This window comes from Rhodamnia argentea, chromosome 4, assembly GCF_020921035.1.
Source record: "Rhodamnia argentea isolate NSW1041297 chromosome 4, ASM2092103v1, whole genome shotgun sequence".
NCBI lineage: Eukaryota > Viridiplantae > Streptophyta > Magnoliopsida > Myrtales > Myrtaceae > Rhodamnia > Rhodamnia argentea.
Window position 1 is genome coordinate 2,509,724 of NC_063153.1, and position 23,321 is coordinate 2,533,044.

General features: G+C 43.0%; 1 pseudogene; it reads left to right on the forward strand.

The window, feature by feature from the left end:
• The first annotated feature begins 19,653 nt into the window (after nucleotides 1–19,653).
• LOC125314627 lies at nucleotides 19,654–22,542 on the forward strand (annotated as a pseudogene).
• Nucleotides 22,543–23,321: the final 779 nt, after the last annotated feature.

Consider the following 23,321-nt stretch of genomic DNA (forward strand, 5'->3'; position numbering starts at 1 on the left):
GCTCAAACCCTATTTTCAAATTTTTCAAAGGAGAGGGTGCCATCTGAGGAGCTAGGTTTGCTAGTGTACCTATAGAAGCTCGGACCCTATTTTCCAATTTTTCAAAGGAGAGGGTGCCATATGAGGACCTAGGTTTACTAGTGTACCTACTGAAGCTCAAACCCTATTTTCAAAGGATAGGGTGCCATCCGAGGACCTAGGTTTACTAGTGTACCTACATAAGCTCAAACCCTATTTTCACATTTTTCAAAGGAGAGGGTGCCATCTGAGGACCTAGGTTTACTAGTGTACCTACAGAAGCTCAAACCCTATTTTCACATTTTTCAAAGGAGAGGGTGCCATCCGAGGACCTAGGTTTACTAGTGTACCTACAGAAGCTCAAACCCTATTTTCAAATTTTTCAAAGGAGAGGGTGCCATCTGAGGACCTAGGTTTACTAGTGTACCTACAGAAGCTCAAACCCTATTTTCAAATTTTTCAAAGGAGAGGGTGCCATCTGAGGACCTAGGTTTACTAGTGTACCTACAGAAGCTCAAACCCTATTTTCAAAATTTTCAAAGGAGATGGTGCTATCTGAGGACCTAGGTTTACTAGTGTACCTAAAAAAGCTCAAACCCTATTTTGAAATTTTTCAAAGGAGATGGTGCCGTCCGAGGACCTAGGTTAACTAGTGTACCTACGTAAGCTCAAACCCTATTTTTACATTTTTCATGTTGGAGATCCGAGAACCCGGGGATGCTAGAAGACCTTCAAAAAATCCAAGTTAATCAAATCTTTAAAATGTAACTTTTCCGAGGATTTGGGATCTCCGGGGAACCCGCAGAAAGTTCAATTAAATGTCATTACAACCACAATTTTAAGTTTTGGGGAGGAACTTTAGAATTCCAAACAAATTTTCAAAGAATAATTGTTAAGGAAATGCGTCCAATCACAAGTTCGAATTTCCACCGAGGATGGATTTTGAATGACACATCCCGAGTGTTCCGCAAAAAGGTTGTTTTAAATGTTTTTCAAAAGGGTTTTCCTTCATCCAAGAGGGCTTCTCACCATTTTGGGAAAGCTTTTCTTAAAATTCAAATATGCTCACAGGAAACCTAACCTCGAGGTTCTGGGATCATTCGAGATGCATACAATCCGACTAATCAGAGAAGGCATTTTAAAAGGGACCGTAATTCAGGCCAGGTCAAAGGCTTATCAAAGGATATTCATTTTGAGGCTTAGAAATGAACATTGATTAAAAATAGCTTCTTCGAGTGTACAAGTCAAGAACCCTGAAGACATGATAAGACAGGATTGTACTTACCTCTTTAAGCGGTAACTTCCCGTATGATTTCTTGCATCAACCTGAGACACCTCTTAGATCAAAAAAGTTTTGGTGACAGGTTGTATCTTGGCTTAAGGTGGGCTCTTTAAGAAAGGCCATATTTTCAAAAGAGGGGTGAACTTTGGTGATCACCTTGACATTTTTACCAGCATTCATTTGCTTTTGCAGTAGATTCATGATCATTCTTTCTTCAATTGATTTTGAGGATTTTACTCTTTCATTTTAATTTTTCAAACTTTGCCCCTTTTTTGGGACGCTCCTTTTTCATGGGCTTTGGCCTTGCTTTTACCGGGCGCTTTGCTTTTTGTAGCCCTTTTACTTCTTGCCAATTTTTGCATTGACTGGCTTTTTTCAAGACCAGGATCAAGAATTCTTCCGATCATGTTCTTTTTGACTCATTGCTGGTTATTCCTTTGCTTTGCCCCAGTGTAGGGAGGTGATCACCAACAAGGGTTTAAAAATGAATATTTAAAGGCTCAAATCGGCTCTTCAAAGGGTAAGTGTTTGGGGATATAGAAATGAAGTGTTTTTCTTCACTTTGAGGTGTTCCAAGTCTCCGCCAGAAATCACCTGAAGCTATCACAAAAAGATTGATGCAGGTTAGCACAATAAAGTTTTACACGATCTTTTCTCCAAGGAATTATCCAATGAACCTCCAAATATGCCCCAGTGTGGGGTGGTTCTTGACAGGGTTATATTCAAAAAATTCTCCCTTTTTGGTTCAGAGTGGTTATCAAGGGATATAAATGTGTATGGGTAATTTTGAAATGGAAATGCCTTCCATCATTTCAATCCATGTAAACACCGCGAATGATCCCTACGTCCCAAAATTAAGCTCTTTCGCTCCATCACTCTCACTCATCGCTCGGGTGTATCGGGGATGTGTTTGAGGATAAAGTTTGCCTCTTTTCATCTGAAGGATCATTCTTTTGAAAAGCTTTCAAAACATGCCGTTTTATAGAAACTCAAGGCGTTTAATCAAAATTCATCATTTCCAAAAAGCTCTCATCAAAAGATGTATTCAAAAGATGTTTCTAAAACTTGAAAGGAATGTTTCTTTGAAAGGGCCTTGTGGCTTTGCAAATCCAAGTTCTTTTTTCAATTTTTAAGCGCAACAGTGTATGAAAATATTTCATAAAGGAGGAGAACCTCAAACCTGTCTTCTTCAAATATTGACTTATGTCCCCTGTAAAAACAAAAGGAAACAATCGGTTTAAAGACGTTCAAAATTTCAAATCCCGAAGCGACTTCTTCTTATCTCCTTCGGGTGTCGATTCCTGTTTCCTGTAAAAATAAAAGGAAACAATCAATCAAAGATATTCAAATTTTCAAATTCCGAAGCGACTTCTTCCTATCTCCTTCGGATGTGGATTCCTGTTTCCCGTAAAAATAAAAGGAAACAATCAGTCCAAGAGGTTCAAAATTCTAAAATCTCGAAGTGACTTCTTCCTGTCTCCTTCAAACATTGATCCCTGTTTCCCGCATAAACAAAAGGAAACAATCGATTAAAGATGTTCAAAATTTCAAATCCCGAAGCGACTTCTTCTTATCTCCTTCGGGTATTGTTCCTCGTTTCCTGCATAAACAAAAAGAAACAATCAATCAAAGATATTCAAATTTTCAAATTCCAAAGGTGACTTCCCTGTTTGATCCATTGCTCTGTAGAATTCTTTGTGACTCCTAATCCACCTACAAAATACAAACGTATGCAAATGTCATGCGAATGCAAAACTTTATGTGACTCAGATCCGCTCATCAATCGCTTTGAAGCTCGATTTTATTTCGGGGATAATATCTCTTCACGGTATCTGCATTTCTTGGACTTGCCAATTCTTCTCCATCCATGTTTACAAGTATAAGAGCTCCCCCGGATAAGACCTTATGAATCACGTAGGGGCCTTCATAATTTGGCATAAATTTGCCTCCTGGATGTTGAGCATTTGGGAGCATTTTCTTCACAATCAGCATCCCCGCTTCAAAATTTCTAGGCTTGACCTTCTTGTTAAAGGCTCTGGCTACTTTCTTCTGGTAGCTTTGACCATAGTAGATAGCCTTCAATCGCTTTTCATCAATCAAATTCAACTGTTCGTGTCTCTGCTAGTTCCACTCATACTACGTGAGTTCTACCCGAGACAGGATCCTTAAATAGGGGATTTCCACTTCTACCGGTAGAACTGCTTCCATACCGTATGCCAAAGAATAGGGAGTTGCCCTAGTTGAGGTACGAATCGAAGTTCGATAGGCCACGAGAGCATACGGCAACCTTTCGTGCCGGTCTCGATATTTCTCAGTAGTTTTGGCCAATATCTTCTTGATGTTCTTGTTTGCTGCCTCCACAGCTCCATTCATTTGCGGGCGGTAAGGTGAAGAATTAAGGTGTCGTACCTTAAATTGTTCCAATAGGTGATCAACTACCTTGTTGTTCAAATTGGAGCTATTGTCAGTAATTATGGCTTTTGGTACTCCGTATCTTGAGATGATATCCCTCTTGATGAATTTAGCCACGTTGTTCGCAGTGACATTAGCATATGAGCTGGCTTCAATCCATTTGGTGAAGTAGTCAATAGCCACCAGAATAAAACGATGTCCGTTGGAGGCCATTGGGTTGATAGGGCCAATCATATCAATTCCCCACATAGAGAACGGCCATGGTTCTGACATTTGATGTAGCTCGGTTGGCGGCGCATTTATCTTGTCGCCGTACACTTAGCATTGATGACATGATCTCACATGCTAATTGCAATCTGACTTGATAGTCATCCAGTAATATCCGAGTCTCATGATCTTCTTGGCGAGGAGGTGACCATTCATATGCGGTCCACATTCCCCTTCATGGATCTCTTTCATAATGAGATTTGCTTCTTTGGCGTTTACGCACCTCAGCAGGACCGAGTCAAAGGACCTCTTGTATAGTATCTGTCCGCCGAGGAAAAATTTAGAAGCCATCTTACTGATGTATTTCTTATCTTCCGGTTAACTGTCTTGTGGGAATTCGCCCTTCAATAAATAATTCTTGATGTCGTGATACCACGGTTCTTCATCGGGTTCTTCTTCAATGACCATGCAGTATCTTGGTTGATCAAGGATGTCAATTTTCAACGGTTCTATCTCAAGGCCATCTTGCACTTGTAACATGGCTGATAATGTGGCCAGAGCATTAGCAAAGTGATTATGAGTTCTTGGTAGGTACTCGAAAGTGATCTCTTCAAAATATTGGATCAACTCTTCGAGGAATTTATGATAAGGGATGAGCTTGGGATCGTTTGTGTTCCACTCTCCTTGAGTTTGCAAAATGATTAACATAGAATCTCCATATACTAATAGCTTCTTCACTTTCAATGAGATAGCCAATTGTAATCCTAATATGCGGGCCTCATATTCAGAAATGGTGTTGGTGCAAGGGAATACCAACTTGGCCGAGACCGGATAATCTTGGTCTTCGGGGGATATTAAGATCGCCCGTGCATTCGATCCAGTGAGATTCACTACACCATCAAAGTACATTGTTCATTTATCTTCGGATATGTTCAGAATTTAACCTCCCTTGTTTTGCTCTAAAACGTCTTTAGGAGGATTTTCAGCTAGCATATCAGCAATTGCTCTTCCCTTAACGGATTTTTGGGGAGAGGTTTTAATGTCGAATTCCGAAAGAAGCACTTGCTATTTGGCCATCTTTCCCAATAAAGCTGGTTTTTCCAAGAGATATTTGATGGGGTCATTCTCGGTGACCAATTGGATATGATAGTGCAGAGTATACTGCCTCAATCTATGGAGGACCCAAACCAGTGCTACGCAAGTCCTTTCCACTAATGAATACTTAGCTTTAGATGCTGTAAACTTTTTGCTCAAATAATAGATGGCCCGTTCCTTTTGATCTTTGGGGTTAGTCTGAGCTAATAAAACTCTCAAGGATTCCTCATGAACTGTCGGATATAGAGTTAAAGGAACATTAGGGATAGGAGGTACCAGATCTTGGGGTTGTACCAAGTATTCCTTGATCTTCTCAAACGCTTGTTGACACTCTGCATCCCATTTCACTTTTGCGCCTTTCTTCAGAAGCTTGAAAAAGGGTTTTGCCGTTTCTGACAGCTGCGATATGAATCTGGATATATAATTCAATCTTCCTAGTAGACCCCTTACCTCTTTAACAGTGGAGGGAGTCCTTATTTCCCATATAGGTTGACGGGCCCTGTCTTGGAGTAATCGGGAGGGAGTCCTCTTTAACTGAAGAATGAGACCCCTTACCTCTTTAACTCTGGCGCATATTTCATATTATCTCCACCAAATGGTTGGCCATTATGAAGATGATGAAACACTAATCCGGAATTTCGGACCTAGGTTGACGGGCCCTGTCTTGGTGTGGTTCCAATCAATCAATCTGGACTGGGTCCCAAGCTGGGAGAATTTATCATAGCACTTTATAGGGCACTTTGAAGTTGGAATTAGAGGTACTTTACTAAAGCTAATTTGGTGAACATTAGAAAATGGGAAGATGAGAGTTTTGAACTCTTCGCTAGGAGATGGAAGAAACATGCTGCAATGGTGCAACCGCCATTATCAAAAAGGGAGATGCTGGAGTTCGTCTTGAAGTCACTTCCGGCGGAATATTTTGACCGCATGTATGCATACACTTATTCTTCATTCCAACATCCGGTGGAAATCGGCATGAAGACCGAGGGGATTATCTTGAGAATCAGAAGGGAAAAGCAAAGGGATCTGGATGAAGAAAATGCCACGCTGGTAAAGCCAGGTCCAGAACATAACCCCGATGATATCCATGAAGATGAGATGATCGGAATGGTAGATACTTCGATTCGCTTTGTTATTGATCTGAATAAGGTCGATAATTGGAAAGCATCCGCTTTTGAAAAATTGTCAACATTTGAACTACCACGGGAAGAGATCATACCGGTGAAGATTAAATTGCTGCCTGTGGAAGAGTATAACTCAAGGGCAGTTCACTGGGATTATGGAACGGGCAAGATTGATACCATAATGAGATCGGGAAGATGCTATCCACCAAGAAAGGCGGATTCCGAAAAGAAAGTCCCGACTACGGAAGAAGTTGAGAAGTTGCAATCGATCGTGAAGACCGGTGAATATGAGGTCGTTGACCAACCGCGGAAAATGCCGGCGCAGATCTCCTTGCTAGATCTCTTTAAGAATTCTGAAAAGTACAAGAATGCCCTCCTAAAGGTATTGGACGAGGTCCATGTTCCGGAGACAATTAACGAAGTTCAACTAGGGGATTTCGTGGGACCTATCCTCTTGAAAGACCGGATATCCTTCTCGGATGAAGATTTCCCAAAAGAAGGGCGTGTGCATAATAGAGCTCTCTATATCGCCGTGAAGTGCCATGGGAAGGGGGTGCCTCATGTCCTAATTGATAATGGCTCGGCCTTTAATCTCTGTCCTCCGAGCACTTTGAGAAGCTTGGGAGTGAACGAAGATTTCGTGAAGACATCCAAGGCCACTATTTGGTCATTTGACTGAGTCTCCAAGAATGTAGTGGGGGAAATTGAGCTGGACATCTCTATTGGACCGGTGACCTTCTCTGTACCATTTCAAGTGCTGGATATCCCTAGCGCCTTCACCTTACTTCCGGGAAGACCGTGGATTCACGTTTCTAGAGCGGTACCCTATTCCTTGCATCAAAAGGTGAAATTCGTGGTTAGGGGTCAACCGATCACCGTCCATGACGAAACGGGGCATCGAGCTTCTTTAAAAGGGATGGTCCCATACATAGAACCCTCAAAAGAGGAAGAGCTGAGTTATCATACTTTTGATATCGTATCCGTCATGCATGTATCGCCGTATACAAAGATAGCTACGCCGGAGCTTTCAAAACCCGCGACTATGGCGGGAAGAGTGCTACTCTCGAACGGTTTTATTCCGGGTGCCGGATTAGGGAAGCATGGTCGGGGGATCCTTAACCCTTTGAATTTGAGCTCTAATGATCATAAGGTAGGTCCGGGTTATAAAGAGGCAAGAAAGCGCAACACGGGTTGAGGCCAAGGTCGAAACAATCGTTATGGAGACCAAGGAGGCCGTGGACACCAAGGTAGCCGTTTTGTAGGCACCAATGCATGAAAAGCCAGAGGAAAGATGTTTCAAAACCCCCTATCCGAGGTGTTCTCTAAAGGGTACTATTGACACCCGAATTTTTTAGTCAGTTTTCATTTAGTTTTATTTTCCAAAATTCACTAAAAATTCACAAAAAAATCAAAAAAATCAAAAAAAATCAACATTGGAAGCCTTGGCCAAGCATAAGGAACCAATTTGGAACAAAAAATAATTTTTCATATTTTTCGCATTTTTTATATTTTCGAAAAATAAGAAAAATCTTTGAAAAATCATAAAAAAATACTTTTCGAGGTCACAAAAATACACAAAAATATCCAATATTTTTATTTTAATTCCCTTTTAATATTGACCTCAAGAAAAATTGAAAATTGAGTTCAATTTTAGGTGTTTCTTCACAATACCTAGAGTTGAATTTGCACAAAAAATACCAATTGAGTCTTTTTATTTGCAAGTTTTGCACATTTGGAGTCTAGACATTCAATTGTGGTCCCTTTGAATTTAAATTTGATCAATTGCACCTCCAATTGCACAAATTGCACAAATTAGACAAAATCCCCAAATTATTTGCAATTAAGTCCCTCAACTTGCCAATTTTTGAAATTAATCTTAATTGAGGGACTTTTGTGGCAAAATTGGACTGGTCCCTTATGTTTTCGTGCATTCTAAATCGATTGGAATGGGTTTCGTGGCCCAATTTGATCGAATTGGTCTTCAATTGAACTTTTCCCCAAATTGGGAATTTAGAAAAATTTGGGGTTTTTGCATAAATTGGTGAGAACTTTTGGGCAAAAATACTTTTTTAGATAATATCCAGGGCCCTAAATTCAATTTTGAAGTTTAATTGCAAAAACTCTCAGCCAATTTTGTTTAATTTTGAAAATTGCATGAAATTCACGTCCGAACCGATTCGAACCGGGTCGACCGCCGGTCGAACCGGTCTGGAATAGTGTCATCTTCCTCACAGATTCGTACATTTTGCAGGTTTGAACGTCGAGTTTCAATGACCCAATCGACGTCCAATTCGACACCAATTGAGCCAATTGATGTGGGGTTTTCGTGGCTCGGGTCGGGCCCCGTCGATCGCCGCCGGTGACACGGTCAATCGTCGCCGGAAGACGGCGGCATTGCCGGTCAAAGCTCCGGCACGTAAAAAGTCAACATTGCTAAACCCAAGTGCAATTCACGCTCGTTTTGGACTCAACGGACATCAAACGGCCTTGGACGGAATCTTAACGATTCCGTCACCGTCCGGCGAGCCGATTGGCACGTGTGTGCGCGTGTGAAGTGCCCGGCCAGCTCACACCTGCGCGCGCCCAATTTGAAATCCGAGTATAAATAGCCAAGGAGGATTCTAGAACAAAAGGGAGGCTCATTTGATTCGCGAGAGAAAACAGAATAGAGAGAGCGAGAGTTAGAGAGAGAGAGAGCTCTCGACGTCCGCCATTGACGAAGTTTCCAGCGCCTATCGTAGATTGCTCGTCAAGCCAATCCAGAGCAAACCGAGCTTCGCGATCCACTTCGGAAGCTTCACGGTAGCTCCATAAAGCGACCGAGCCACTTGGATTAGATAGCGATCTCCAAATCGGGTAAGTCGACCTCTCAAACTTAGCTCAAGACGTTCATGGCATCTCACCGCTCCGGACACGATCATTGCAATTGATGTGTGTGTTTCGGTTCTTGAATGTTGCTGACCACTTCTCCATGTCCATTTTGTTTCGATTTTGCATAAATACTTCCAATCGAGTTCGCGAAATCCAACCTCCATTGCCGTTTCTGTCGAGCTCGGGTCTAGGTAAACCTAGACCAAACCAGGTCAATCCGACCTGCGGGTAAGGCTTTCGAACTCTATTTGAGTGTTTCTTATGATTTAATTTGTCTATATTGCCCTGTTCCGCATGATTGAACTTCGCGATATTGATTCCGTGCGAGCTTGATTGTTTGCGATCCTGTGGATGAAAATGTTTGATTCTTGGATATGTCAATCTAGAAGGAGAGGCGAGTGTATTGGCGTTGGTTTGGTGTCATTCCGGCGAGATCTCGCCGTTGGATCTCGGCCGAACGTTTCTGACCGTCCATTGAGCTGTCGCGAGGTTGAAGACGATGGAGCTGATGTGGCGAGTCAAATAGTCAAAGGTCCAAGTGTCGGGTGGTCATTGGTCCGCTTTGACGCCGAGTCAGGTGGCCGTTAGATCGATTAAGCCGACTCGACGGATCGGACGGCCATAATAAATCGAGTCTTTTAATTGTAGGCCGTTAGATCTGGTATTTCGTATTTTTAGATATTAGATATATTAGATTAGAAAATAGAAAAATCAAAAACGGTGCCGTATGGGTTATAGAGTAGGCGACGTCGTTCAAAGTAGATACCCAAATGCGTCGTCGTTTTGACCTTTGAAGAAACGAACGGCCCGGATTAGATTTAGGGAGAGATCCCGGCCATCCTTTGTTATAATAGACGCGACGCCGTTTAGGGTTTAAGACAAATGCGTCGTCGTTTGAGTGTATGTAGATTCAATGGCCTGGATTAGATCCAAAGTTGAATCGTGGCCGTTCGATTGATCCGTCATGCGGCGTCGTTTTATGTCCGGATCCTAATACGTCATCGTTCGCTTTAGTAAGGAATCAACGGCTCGGATCGCGTTAGTAGTTTTAATCGTGTCCGTTCGTGTATTAGCTAGATACGACGTCGTTTCGTTTAGCGGAGGATCGACGGTCGAGATTGATCCGGAGCTTGATCTCGGCCATCCATTATTTTCTTTTATAGTCAAATATTAGGAATTAGTATTAGAAAATCAAAAAATATATTTTAGAAATTAGAATATGGTGCCGTTTTGGGTGCCGCGGGTCTGTAGGCGGTCGGACCGGGTTGACCGGTCGTTGACCGGGTTGACCCGGTCCGGTCTAATAATAAATAATAATAAAATAAAAAAAGAAATTTCCAAAAATTCAAAAAAATTGCAACATACTTAGAAAATTCAGTAAAAATTCCCTGATTTTCACAAAAAATTTCTAAAAATTCCTAGATCGATTCGGGATTTATAAAGTCTGGATCGAAAATTTTTGAGACTTCGAGGGTCGATCTGTATCGATCCGAAAAATTTCCAATATTTTTGAAAAATAAATAAAAATTCCAAAAAAAATAGAAAAAATTAGAAAAATTCCATAAAATCACAAAAAATGGGAAATGGCCACATTCAACTGGCCCGATCCCAATTTTGTGATTTTCGGGTCCCGAACTCTCAAAAATGACCATTCTACCCTTCCGGGCCTTTCGCCCCAAATTTTCACAAAATCATCCCGAAACCCGAATTTGATTTTTGTGTGGGCCAATAGGGCCATTTTAGACATGCCAAACCTTGATTGATTTGATTTGATTGATTGCGATTACATTGATTGCGCATTTAATTTTCATGATTGTGATTCTTAGGAATAGTAAAATCCCATCTGCATGTATACCTAGAACCGTTAGAACCTACCTCACCCGATATCGCATCTGCATGAAATCCTAGTTTAGAAAAACACTCAACATCGGTAACCGAAAGGACGTCAATATGAAATTTGGCGTAACCAAGTCCCCGGACCCAAAAATCTCTGGTTTTCGCGGAACCAAACGGCTTCTCCCGACCGTTCGGTAAGGTTTTCCGATCGTACCTTCCAATAAATCGATCGGTGGCGACTCCAAATTGCATGTACACCTCGCACATGCCACCCGACCACACAAGGTCAATTTCGATATTTGATAAATTTTACCCGACATCGCGATTCGAGTAATGGGTCTTGGGAGGGACCCGTGATCCCAAAATATATATATATAAAAGGGGGATCGGCTCGTTAACCCCATCCATCCCGGACATATGGGAAAAATTCCCGATGGAGAGGGTCGCGACAGACCGGCGACTCCACCGGGGATTCATCATTTAAAAGAGGGCTTAAGCCGATAAAAATGTTGATTGTTTTCTAACCTCGTTTTTCTGCAGATGCTCTTGAAGATGAGGTACGTCCACTAACAAAAAGTGTTAAATGTTGATGCAGATGGGAGTTATAAGGGGTGGCGTCTGTGCTAACCATTTTTTGATGCAGATATGGAGTTTTGGATTGTTTGTTTATTTATGCAAATTTAGAAGCGGTGTTTTGAATATAAATTGTGATGCATGTCTTGCATATTTTGAGGATCACGACACCGCACACACAAGCGCCTAAACCCAAGCCGCGAAATCACCTTTTAGGTCGCCATAGATAGGGATCGGTATGCGAAGCTCTTGTGTTTGATTGCACTTGGGTTGACCATATTTGATCCCGCTCGCTATGCAAGATTGATGGTCCTACCCACTTGTTGTTTGATTGCACTTGTGGTCGGCCCATCAATTTGTATAGCGGGAGCCTTTTTAGGTCCATATCCTAGCCTTTTTGATTTCTTTAGAGTTAAACCTCACCTGTCTCATGCGCATGTGAAATGGATGGTTGGTATACCTAAAATCAAAAACCAAAAAAAGAGTAACATCGGTTGGTAAGGCTTTCTACCCTCTTTATTTTGAACTTGTAAATTTAAATTTTGCATATCATGCATCTTCACGACATATCATCACAATTTGTAAGATCGTTTAAGTGATCGGGGTTTGAAGGTCAAATTTTCTTTTTTAGATAGATGACGCCCCGAGGTCGTGTTGATGTACCCGATGTATTCACATGGGAGCGGAGGACAATTCGACGCGAGGACCGAGTACCCGCTACATTCCGAGTCTTTGGATTTGTTCATGGACGAGAGCTCAATGGACGAAACCGCATCCGTAGTGAGAGTTGCGATTATACCCGATGTGGACGATATTTGGAACTCGAGCGCGAGAAAGAAAGAATTTGGGAGTTATACATGAAGTTGGCAAGGAAGCCACGTGCGTCCAAGACGGCCCCAAAACACTCCCCGATTAAGAAGAAGGAAGTCATCACCATACCCTCCGATGACGAAGAAGATATCAAGCTTCCCGAGATAGTGGAGATTTCATCCGATGAGGATACCGTTCCGATTGTCTAGATTAGTACGACTTTGGGGCATTTTCTAGATTTTATTGTATTTTGAGTCTATTATGTACTTTCATCGACATTTATTGTCCGAACATCTCTAGATACTATCATGTTCTATCTCTTTCGACTTTATTGTATTAGACTTGTAAATTTCATGAGTTGTCAATTTGTGAGCGACTTTTTACCCCGATTACGCTTAAACGATCCTAATCAAATTACATGCCATCTTTGGGTGAGATTTGGTCCATAATTACCCTATTTGGCTTATTTGGGTCAAGTGGGAGTAGTTGACCCTCATGTTACCAAAAGATGACATGGAATTTGGTTAGCACATTTGCATCACATTTCATGCATATGCATATTAAACTGTGGTAATTGACTTTAGAATCATCATTTTTGCATTTTTAGATCATGGGGAATGGAGACATCAAAGTCATCCCAATACCGCGCAAGGAACTCGCTATATGGTGGGATCGCCTCGACATCGTCAACAAGGCCTATGTCGAAGGACGTTTGGGACGACTTGTAGATTTGATCAAAGTGGAATATCAACCGGCTCTCATCCAAGCATTAGCCAAGGCATGGGACGCACGCACGATGACATTCAACTTTCGAGGATTAGAGTTGACTCCTACGCTCGAGGAGTATACCGCTATTATTGGGGCCAAATTTGAAGAATGAATAGTTCAACCCCCTTTGGACATGGACTCCACTCGTTCGTTATCGAGTTTTCTCCGTCTTAAAACTTCTGAGATTGAAAAAGTTTACAAATCCAATTCCAACAAATTCACCTTATCGTTCCTTTTCGACAATTATTCCTCTCTACCCACCGAAACCGGTCATAAATCGAGAAAGGTGTTCATCTTGGCTTTCTTTGCATTTGTTCTATTCCCGACTTCTAGAACTACCTTTGACCCCTCCATAACCCATATAGCCAGACAAGCATGTTGTCGCTGGGATTATTCGTACATGATCTTAGCCGAGACCTTCCTCTCCCTAAATCGTTCCAAATCTTCAAAAAAGGCTGTTTTCCAAGCGTCTAGCGGATTACTCCACTTGTGGTTCACCTCTCATATAAAGACTTTCCAACTCCGAGTGGGGTGCTATGAGATCAATGAGCACGTCCACCCTCTTAGATCCTTCCTTAAGTGTCAATCCCTTGTACCCAAATATTCATTTAAAAAGTGGGTTGAGCTATTGGACAATTTGAAACCCGAACATATTAGGTGGCGTTTGACTTGGCCCAAGATCGTGGAGGCTCGCATTTCGGGTATTGAAGATAATCCTATTCCCTTATTGGGATGTACCGGCGCTGTGGCGTATTACCCCATTCGAGTGGTGAGGCAATTTGGAGTTCTACAAGAGATACCACCGGATGTTTGTCCCGGGATTTTCTCATTTGATATGACACGAGGAAAGCTCACTAAGGAAACAAAGGAGTTGTATCGGGCTCGGATCAAGCTTATTCTTCATGCTTTGAAGAATTCCCCACCGCAACAAGTTGAATGGCCGGACTATTTAGACGACGAGATGAACATTCACAGGGCCTCCAAGGAGTATATCCAGAAGTTTAAGGAGTATCGCCAATCAACGGTCGAGCCATATGTACCCGAGTGCGTATCTCCTCGGATTGAAGAAGTGGAGTCATATGAACCAGAGTACATAGTACCGTACGTACCGGGAGTAGAGCCGTACATTCCCGAGGATCCGGAGCAGTGGATGTCGGAGGAAGGAGAAGACCCATACTTGTGGGATTCCGATGGATCAGAAGAGCAAGAAGAGTGGAAGCGTCCCCGACTTGGATAGATCCATTCCTCCATTTAGACTTTACATATTTGTTATCTTTTAGATGCTTTTGAACAATCTGGTTTGTAATAAATACATATTATTCCTTTTATGAGCATTTCATGCATACATATAGAAAAGTCAATGACCACGGATCAATGTCTCCAATCCTTTAATATTTCCCATACTGATTTGATATCCCGAAAACAGGTGGGTGACAAATACGAGGACTCGTAGCAAGACGCGCAAATTAAGGATGGAACAAGAGGAGCTCGCACCTCGTGTGGGTAATCTGGAAAACCAAATGAATGTGATCGCCACAATGGTGGCGGAGATGAAGGCAATGATGATTGCAAGCCGGGGGAGATGCCCCGTTGATCCTAATTCTCAAGCCCCTACGGGGTCATCCGATGGAGCGAACGCTAATCCGGCGCCCGCCGCTAATCCAACTACGAATCCGGAGAGACCGCCTAAGGATCCTCCTGTCGTGATAGATTTGGAAAAGAAGGAGAAACAGGTCCTTAAAATGGAAGAGGAGATAAGAAGGCTTGCTAAGATCGAAGAGTGTTTGGCGAGTCGGGGTTATGAACTTTCGAGGTTCGACAAAGTAGCGCCATTTGAAAAGATAGAGGTTCCTGCCGATTACAAGGAACCGGACTTTGTGAGGAGATATAATGGGACCGGTGTCCCAAGGCGCACTTGAAGTATTATTTGCGCCGAATGTCGCAATTCTCCGATAACATCCCACTCTTGGTTAACACCTTCCCGGAGAGCCTAATCGGGGCAGCCCCGGCGTGGTTCATAGAATTGGAGCCAGAGAGGCTCGCAGATTGGGACAAACTAGCGGACGAGTTCCTTCGGCAATACAAGTTTAACACTTTGACCGCCCTAACTAGGGAGGACCTTTTAAGGACCGTAAAGGGAAAGAGCGAGGCCGTTCGCGCCTACGCCCAAAGATGGAGGGCATCGGCTGTGCGAGTAAAACCGCCTGTCCCGGAAGAAGAATTGATAGACCTTTTCCTTAAGGCGCTTCCCTTTGAGTTTTTCGACAAACTGAACACCTCTGGGTGTCGGACATTTGCGCACCCGATCAAGGTGGCGGAGCGCCACGAGTGGGCATTAAGAGAAAAGAAGATACCCGAGGCGCCTTTCAAACGCTAATACCCTTTGAGAAGGGATAATAGGGAGCAAACCGGAGAAGTAGCTTTTGTCCCTAACCCGCCAAAGCCCGGAAATTTCTCGCCTTCAATCCCTACCCAAGGAACGTCCTCCTGGACCGCTTCCAAACCACCGGAATTCAGAAAAAAGAACCAAGTTGTTTTCACCCCACTACCCCGACCCTTATCCAAACTACTTCCAATGCTCTCGGAGAACCGCTTAGTTGCAAAAGAGCCACCTAGAGCTCACCCGCCAAGATTTCCTGGGTATGATGAGACCCGGACGTGCGTATACCATATGGGAGAAAGGGGGCATAACGCGGACAACTGTCTCGCTTTGAAGTTCAAGGTGCAAGCATTGATCGACGGAAAAGTTCTAGAGTTTGATAAATCCGAACCAAATGTGCAGCAGAACCCGCTACCCGAGCATCGAAAGGTGAACGCGATTTTTGGAGGAGAAGAGGAAGAGGTTCTGGAGTTCATAGTGGATATGGATAAAATGTGGGATGTCTTGACATTGGCCTCGCAATACCCGGAAGGAGAAAGTATTTCCCGGGAGCAAAAAGAAGCTTGCTTGGAAAAGCTGATTAACCCGGGCGTCATAGGAAAAATGGAAGACGTCGCTTTTAAGGGGACCTACGTGGCGGTGAACATGCTATCTGAAGAATTTACGATGAAACCTACGAGGGGAGCTGTCTTGAAAATACCCTCGGGATATTTGATGAGTATCAAAGATGGCCAAGAAATTGAAGAGATAGACGAATATGAGATTCGTCTGGATAAAGCACGCCGAGGCGATAAAAGATTTATGCGGAAAGCTCTTGAGAGAGGTGAAGTAGTGGACAATTTAGGAGAAGATAGTGGTGGCTATAACTTTAAAGTGTTGTACTCGGGCCCCCGAGTTTCTTTGTCGATTCTGGAGATGTAGTTCCCGACGGATGGGGCGGCATGGATGACCCCGCAAGTGAGGAATTTGTAGGAACAATCGATGAAGTTAAGGACCAGGCGGTCCCTCGGAATGAACAGGAGAATCGAGAGGTCGATATGCGACTTTCTAATCTGGAGACGCACATGCGTCATTTGATAAACATGGTGGCGGATTTGTCGCAGTTGATGACCAAAAGGAATACCATGGCGGTAGAAGAGAGCATGCAGATTCTGGAAATGCGGCGGGCTATTGAGACACAAAACCGAAAGGTCGCCCTATTGCAAGGGCAAGGAGATGATGTGTCGAGGAAAATGGATGAGTTGAAAGAGCTGATTACACCACTCACCCAAGCAAGAAATGTTCCGCCTCAAGGCGCGAACCCGAGAGTGACTTTCCGCATGAAGTAGGCGCTGGATGTCCTCCGGCACATGTCTCATATTATCTTCGCCAAATGGTTGGCCATCATGAAGATGATGAAACGTTGATTCGGAATTTCGGACATAGTCCGGCGGGCCCCATCTTGGTGTGGTTCCAATCAATCGATCCGGACTGGATCCCGAGCTGGGAGGATTTATCGGAGCACTTTATACGACACTTTGAAACTGGAATCGGAGGTTATTTCACTAAGGCTAATCTGCTGAATATCGGGAAAGGTGAAGATGAAAGTTTTGAACTCTTCGCCGGGAAGTGGAAGAAACATGCTGTGATGGTGCAACCGCCGTTGTCGGAGAGAGAAATGCTGGAGTTCGTACTCAAGTCACTTCCGGCGGAATACTTTGATCGCATGTATGAGTACACTTACTCGTCATTCCAACATCTGGTGGAGATTGGTATGAGAATTGAAGGGATTATTCTAAGAGTCGAAGAGAAAGGCGAGAGGATCTGGATGAAGAAAATGGCACGCTGGTAAGGCCAGGTCCAGAACATAACCACGAAGATGTTCATGAAGATGAAATGATCGAGATGGTAGATACCCCGATTCGTTTCGTGATTGATTTGAACAAAGTTGATAGTTGGGAGTTGGAAGCTTCTAGTTCGAAAAAACCGTCATCACCCGAAAAGATCATACCGGTGAAGATTAAGTTACCGCCCGTGGAGGAGTATAATTCAAGGGCGGTCCACTGGGACTATGGAACGGGCGAGATTGATGCCATAATGAGATCGGGAAGATGTTATCCCCCGAGAGAAGCGGATTCTAAAAAGAGAGTCCCAACCGAGGAAGAGGTTGAGAAGTTGCAATCGGTCGTGAGGACCGGTGAATATGAGGTCGTTAACCAACTGCGGAAGATGCCCGCACAGATTTCCTTATTAGATCTCTTCAAGAATTCTGAAAAACACAAGAATGCCCTCCCGAAGGTGCTGGATGAGGTACATGTTCCGGAAACAATTAACGAAGTTCAACTTGGGGACTTCGTGGGTGCTATCCTTTTGAAAGACCGGATATCCTTCTCGGATGAGGATTTCCCAAAAGAGGGGCGTGTCCACAATGGAGCTCTCTACATCGCCGTGAGGTGTCATGGAAAGGAGGTTCCTCATGTTTTGATTGATAATGGCTCTGCTTTTAACCTATGTCCTTTGAGCACTTTGAGAAGCTTGGGGATAAATGAAGATTTCCTGAAGACATCCAAGGCCACCATCCGGTCGTTTGATGGAGTCTCTAAGAGTGTGGTGGGAGAGATCGAATTGGACATTGACATTGGACCGGTAACTTTCTCTATACCGTTCCAAGTGCTGGACATTCCAAGCGCCTTTACCCCGCTCCCGGGAAGACCGTGGATTCATGTTTCGGGAGCGGTACCTTCCTCCCCGCATCAAAAGTTAAAATTTGTGGTTAAGGGTCAAGCGATCACCGTCCATGGCGAGACGGGACATCGAGCCGCTTTAAAAGGGATGGTTCCATACATTGAGCCTTCAAAGGAGGAGGAGCTGAGTTATCATACCTTCGACATTGTATACGTCATGCACGTGTCACCGGATGCAAAGGTGGCTACACCAGAGCTTTCGAAGCCTGCGACTATGGCGGGAAAAGTGCTGCTCTCGAACGGTTTTATTCCGGGTGCCGGATTAGGGAAATATGGTCAGGGAATCCTTAACCCTCCGAATTTGAGCTCAAATGACCACAAGGTTGGTCCGGGTTATAATGGAATTGTAAAGAATAATACGGGTCGAGGCCGAGGTTGAAACAAGTGTTATGGAGACCGTGGACGCGGTGGACACCAAGGTGGCCATTTTATAGGCACCGACGCATGGAAGGCCAAAGGGAAGATATTCCTAAACCCCTTATTCGAGGTATTCTCTAAAGGAGGCAAATGGCTGGAAGATGAGGACCTCTCCGAGGATGCAGAGCCGGACCTATTCAACCCATTCCTGGATAATCGGGTGAACGTGATAATTGAGTGGCTGGATGATGATTTCCCCACCCCCGAGTAAAAGGCTCTTTTCGAACTTTATCTTTTAATGCATTTTGATTACTGCATTTGTTTTTGAAGCTTTTTACTGTTTTAGCACCCTTTGGGTCACACGTTGTGATCCGAGAAGTGCAGTATTGTATTGCCCTTAGTTGCATCTATTAATGAAAATCATTTCAAATTTGATTACGGACATATGGAGCAACGGATTGGTCCGATGATGACATTTGATTCTACCATGAAACTTGAGGCCTAACCCGCCATATGATCTTGGGTTTTAAATAGCTTTTGAGAACCGGGATGTCCGGAAGATCGTGGACTAGTTCTCCTTTCTTTGTTTAAAAATTGGAATTTGAAAAATGTTTTCGTGATAAAAATCATGCATTCTTCAATTTTGTCATCTTTGAATACTAACCTTTCATGGTGCATTTCGGGCATGTCATCCCACCCATACATAACAGGTTAATATGTGACTCAGATCAGCTCGATAATTATGCATGTGAAGTTGATATAGACGAGGTTGATGTGAGCGATATCAAGAAAGAATGGGATTGTTTTGAAGAATCCGAACCCCCTATTTTCGAAGAACCCATCACTATTAATCTGGGAGATTCTGATTGCGTCAAGGAAGTGAAAATAGGAGGACACCTGTCCGCAGCAGATGTTTTAAGAATGACGGCATTGCTCAAGGAATATCAAGATATTTTCGCCTGGTCATATGCTGACATGCCAGGTTTGGATCGTGAAATTGTGGAGCATGCTCTGCCCACCAATCCTTCTTGCACACCAGTAAATCAATCACCCGGAAGAATGAATCCCGAACTGGCGGATAAGATCAAGGAAGAGGTGATGAAACTCCTTAAAGTTGGATTTATCGAGGCTGTCCCATATGCTGATTGGGTTGCCAACATCGTACCAGTAAAGAAGAAAGACGGGAGAATTAGAATATGTGTGGATTATCGAGACTTAAACAAAGCTAGTCCAAAGGATGATTTTCTCTTACCGCACATTGATGTACTCGTCGACAGTACCGCGGGCTTTGAATTGTTCTCCTTTATGGATGGATTCTCGGGATATAATCGGATCATGTTGAAGGAAGAAGATAAGATCAAGACCTCATTCACTACACAATGGGGAACTTTTCGCTACAAGGTAATGCCCTTTGGATTGAAAAATGCAGGGGCAACATATTTGAGGGCTATGGTGACCCTTTTTCATGACATGATACATAAGGAGATTGAGGTCTATGTGGACGATATGATTGCCAAGTCCAAGCCTGGAGAAGACCATGTTAAAGTGCTGAAGAAGTTATTTGATCGATTGAGAAAGTATAAGCTCAAGTTGAATCCGGCAAAATGCGTATTTGGCGCAAGATCCGGAAAGTTGCTAGGATTTGTGGTGAGTAGTCGTGGTATTGAAATTGACCCTTCCAAGATTAAAGCCATATGGGAGATGGGGACTCCTTCTACTGTTAAGGAAGTAAGGGGCCTACTTGGAAGATTGAATTATATATCCAGATTCATATCCCAACTATCAGAAGCCGCAAAACCCTTCTTCAAGCTGTTAAAGAAAGGTGCAAAGGTGAAATGGGATGCGGAATGTCAGCAAGCATTTGAGAAGATCAAGGAATATTTGGTACAACCTCCAGTGTTGGTACCTCCTATCCCTAACATTCCTTTAACTCTATATCTGACGGTTAATGATGAGTCCTTGGGAGCTTTATTAGCCCAAACTAACCCCAAGGAACGTAAAGAGCGGGCCATATATTATTTGAGCAAAAAGTTCACAACGTCTGAAGCCAAGTACCCAGCAGTGGAAAGAACTTGCGTAGCATTGGTTTGGGCCCTCCACGGATTGAGGCAGTATACACTGCATTATCATATAGAGCTGGTCACTGAAAATGACCCTATCAAGTACCTTTTGGAGAAACCAACATTGTTGGGAAAGATGGCCAAATGGCAGATACTGCTTTCAGAGTTTGATATCAAAATCTCTCCCCAAAAGTCTGTCAAGGGAAGAGCAATTGCTGACATGCTAGCTGAGAATCCTTCTAAGGATGTTTTAGAGCAAAACAAGGGAGGTCAAATCCCGAACATATCTGAAGACAAATGGACAATGTATTTCGACGGCGCGGTGAACCTCTTTGGATCGAGCACTGGGGCGGTTTTGATATCCTCCGAAGATCAACATTATCCAGTTTCAGCCAAATTGGTGTTCCCATGCTCCAATAATATTTCTGAATATGAAGCCTGCATTCTTGGGTTACAATTAGCCATATCATTAAAGGTGAAGAAGCTACTGGTATATGGAGATTCCATGCTGATTATTTTACAAACTCAAGGAGAGTGGAAGACGAAGGATCCCAAACTCATTCCTTATCACAAGTACCTCGAGGACCCGATCCAACATTTTGAGGAGATCACTTTTGAATATCCGCCAAGAACTCGGAATCACTTCGCAGATGCTCTGGCCACCTTATCAGCCATGTTACAAGTGCAAGATGGCCTTGAGATAGAGCCATTAAGGATTGACATCTTGGAGCAACCTACATCTTGCATGGTCATTGAAGAAGAACCCGATGAAGAACCATGGTATCATGACATTAAGAATTATCTGCTGAAGGGTGAATTCCCGTAGGACAGTCAATCAGAAGATAAAAAGTATATCAGAAAGATGGCATCTAAATTTTTCCTTAGCGGACGGATCCTATACAAGAGATCCTTTGACTCGGTCCCGCTGAGGTGCGTAAACTCGAAAGAAGCAAATCTCATTATGAAAGAGATTTATGAAGGGAAATGCGGACCGCATATGAATGGCCACCTTCTCGCCAAGAAGATCATGAGACTCGGGTATTATTGGATGACTATCGAGTCGGATTGCAACCAGCATGTTAGATCCTGTCATCAATGCCAAGTGTACGGCGATAAGATAAATGCGCCGCCAACCGAGCTACATCAAATGTCAAAACCATGGCCATTCTGCATGTGGGGAATTGATATGATTGGCCCTATCAACCCAAAGGCCTCAAACGGACATCGTTTTATTCTGGTGGCTATAGACTACTTCACCAAATGGATTGAAGCTAGCTCATATGCCAATGTCACTGCGAATAGTGTGGCTAAATTCATCAAGCGAGATATCATCTCAAGATATGGAGTGCCAAGAGCCATCATTACAGACAATGGCTCAAATTTGAACAACAAGGTTGTCGATCAACTATTGGAACAATTTAAGGTACGACACCTTAATTCTTCACCTTATCGCCCACAAATGAATGGGGCTGTGGAAGCGGTAAATAAGAACATCAAGAAGATATTGGCTAAGACTGCCGAGAAGTATAGAGATTGGCATGAGAGATTGCCATATGCTCTCATGGCTTATCGAACTTCAATACGTACTTCAACCGGGGCAACTCCCTATTCTTTGGTATACGGTATGGAAGCGGTCCTACCAGTGGAGTTGGAAATCCCCTCTTTAAGGATTCTGTCTCGGGTAGAGCTCACGGAAGATGAGTGGAGCCGACAGAGACATGAACAATTGAATTTGATTGATGAAAGACGATTAAGGGCCATCTGCCATGGTCAAAGCTATCGGAAGAAAGTAGCCAGAGCTTTTAACAAGAAGGTCAAGCCCGGAAATTTTGAAACAGGGATGCTAGTTGTGAAGAAAATGCTCCCAAATGCCCAACATCCAGGAGGAAAATTTATGCCAAATTATGAAGGCCCCTACGTGATTCGGAAGGTCTTATCCGGAGGAGCTCTTATACTTGTAAACATGGATGGAGAAGAATTGGCAAGTCCAGTAAATTCGGATGCTGTGAAGAGATATTTTCCTTGAAATAAATTGAGCTTCGGAGCGATTGATGAGCAAATCCGAGTCACATAAAGATTTTGCATTCGCATGACATTCGCATACATGCATTTGCATACGTTTGTATTTTGTAGGTGGACTGGGAATCATGAAGAACTTTGCAGAGCAATTGATCAAAACAGGGAAGTTATCCGTTATTTTGGATCACAAATTTTGAATATCTTCAACTAATTGATTCCTTTTCTTTTTACAGGAAACGGGAGTCGGTGTCCGAAGTAGATGAGAAGAAGTCACTTCGGGATTTAAAATTTTGAACATCTTTATCTGATTGATTCCTTTTGTTTCTACGGGAAACAGGAGTTAACATCCGGAGGAGATGAGAAGAAGTCGCTTCGGAACTTAAAATTTTGAATATCTTGAGCTGACTTGTTTCCTTTTGTTTTTACGGGAAACGGGAGTTGACATACGAAGGAGATGAGAAGAAGTCACTTCGGAACTTAAAATTTTGAATATCTTGAATCGATTGTTTCCTTTTGTTTTTTACGGGGGATAAAAGTCAATATTTGAAGAAAACAGGTTTGAGGTTCTCCTCCTTTACAAAGTATTTTTTATACACTGTCATGCTTAAAAATTTAAAAATTTTGGATTCGTGAAGCTACAAGGCCCTTTCAAAGAGACATTCATTACAAGTTTCAGAAACATCTTTTGAATATATCTTTTGATGAGAACATTTTGCAAATGATGAATTTTGATGAAAACGCCCTGAGTTTCCATAAGAAGGGCATGTTTTGAAAGTTTGTCAAAAG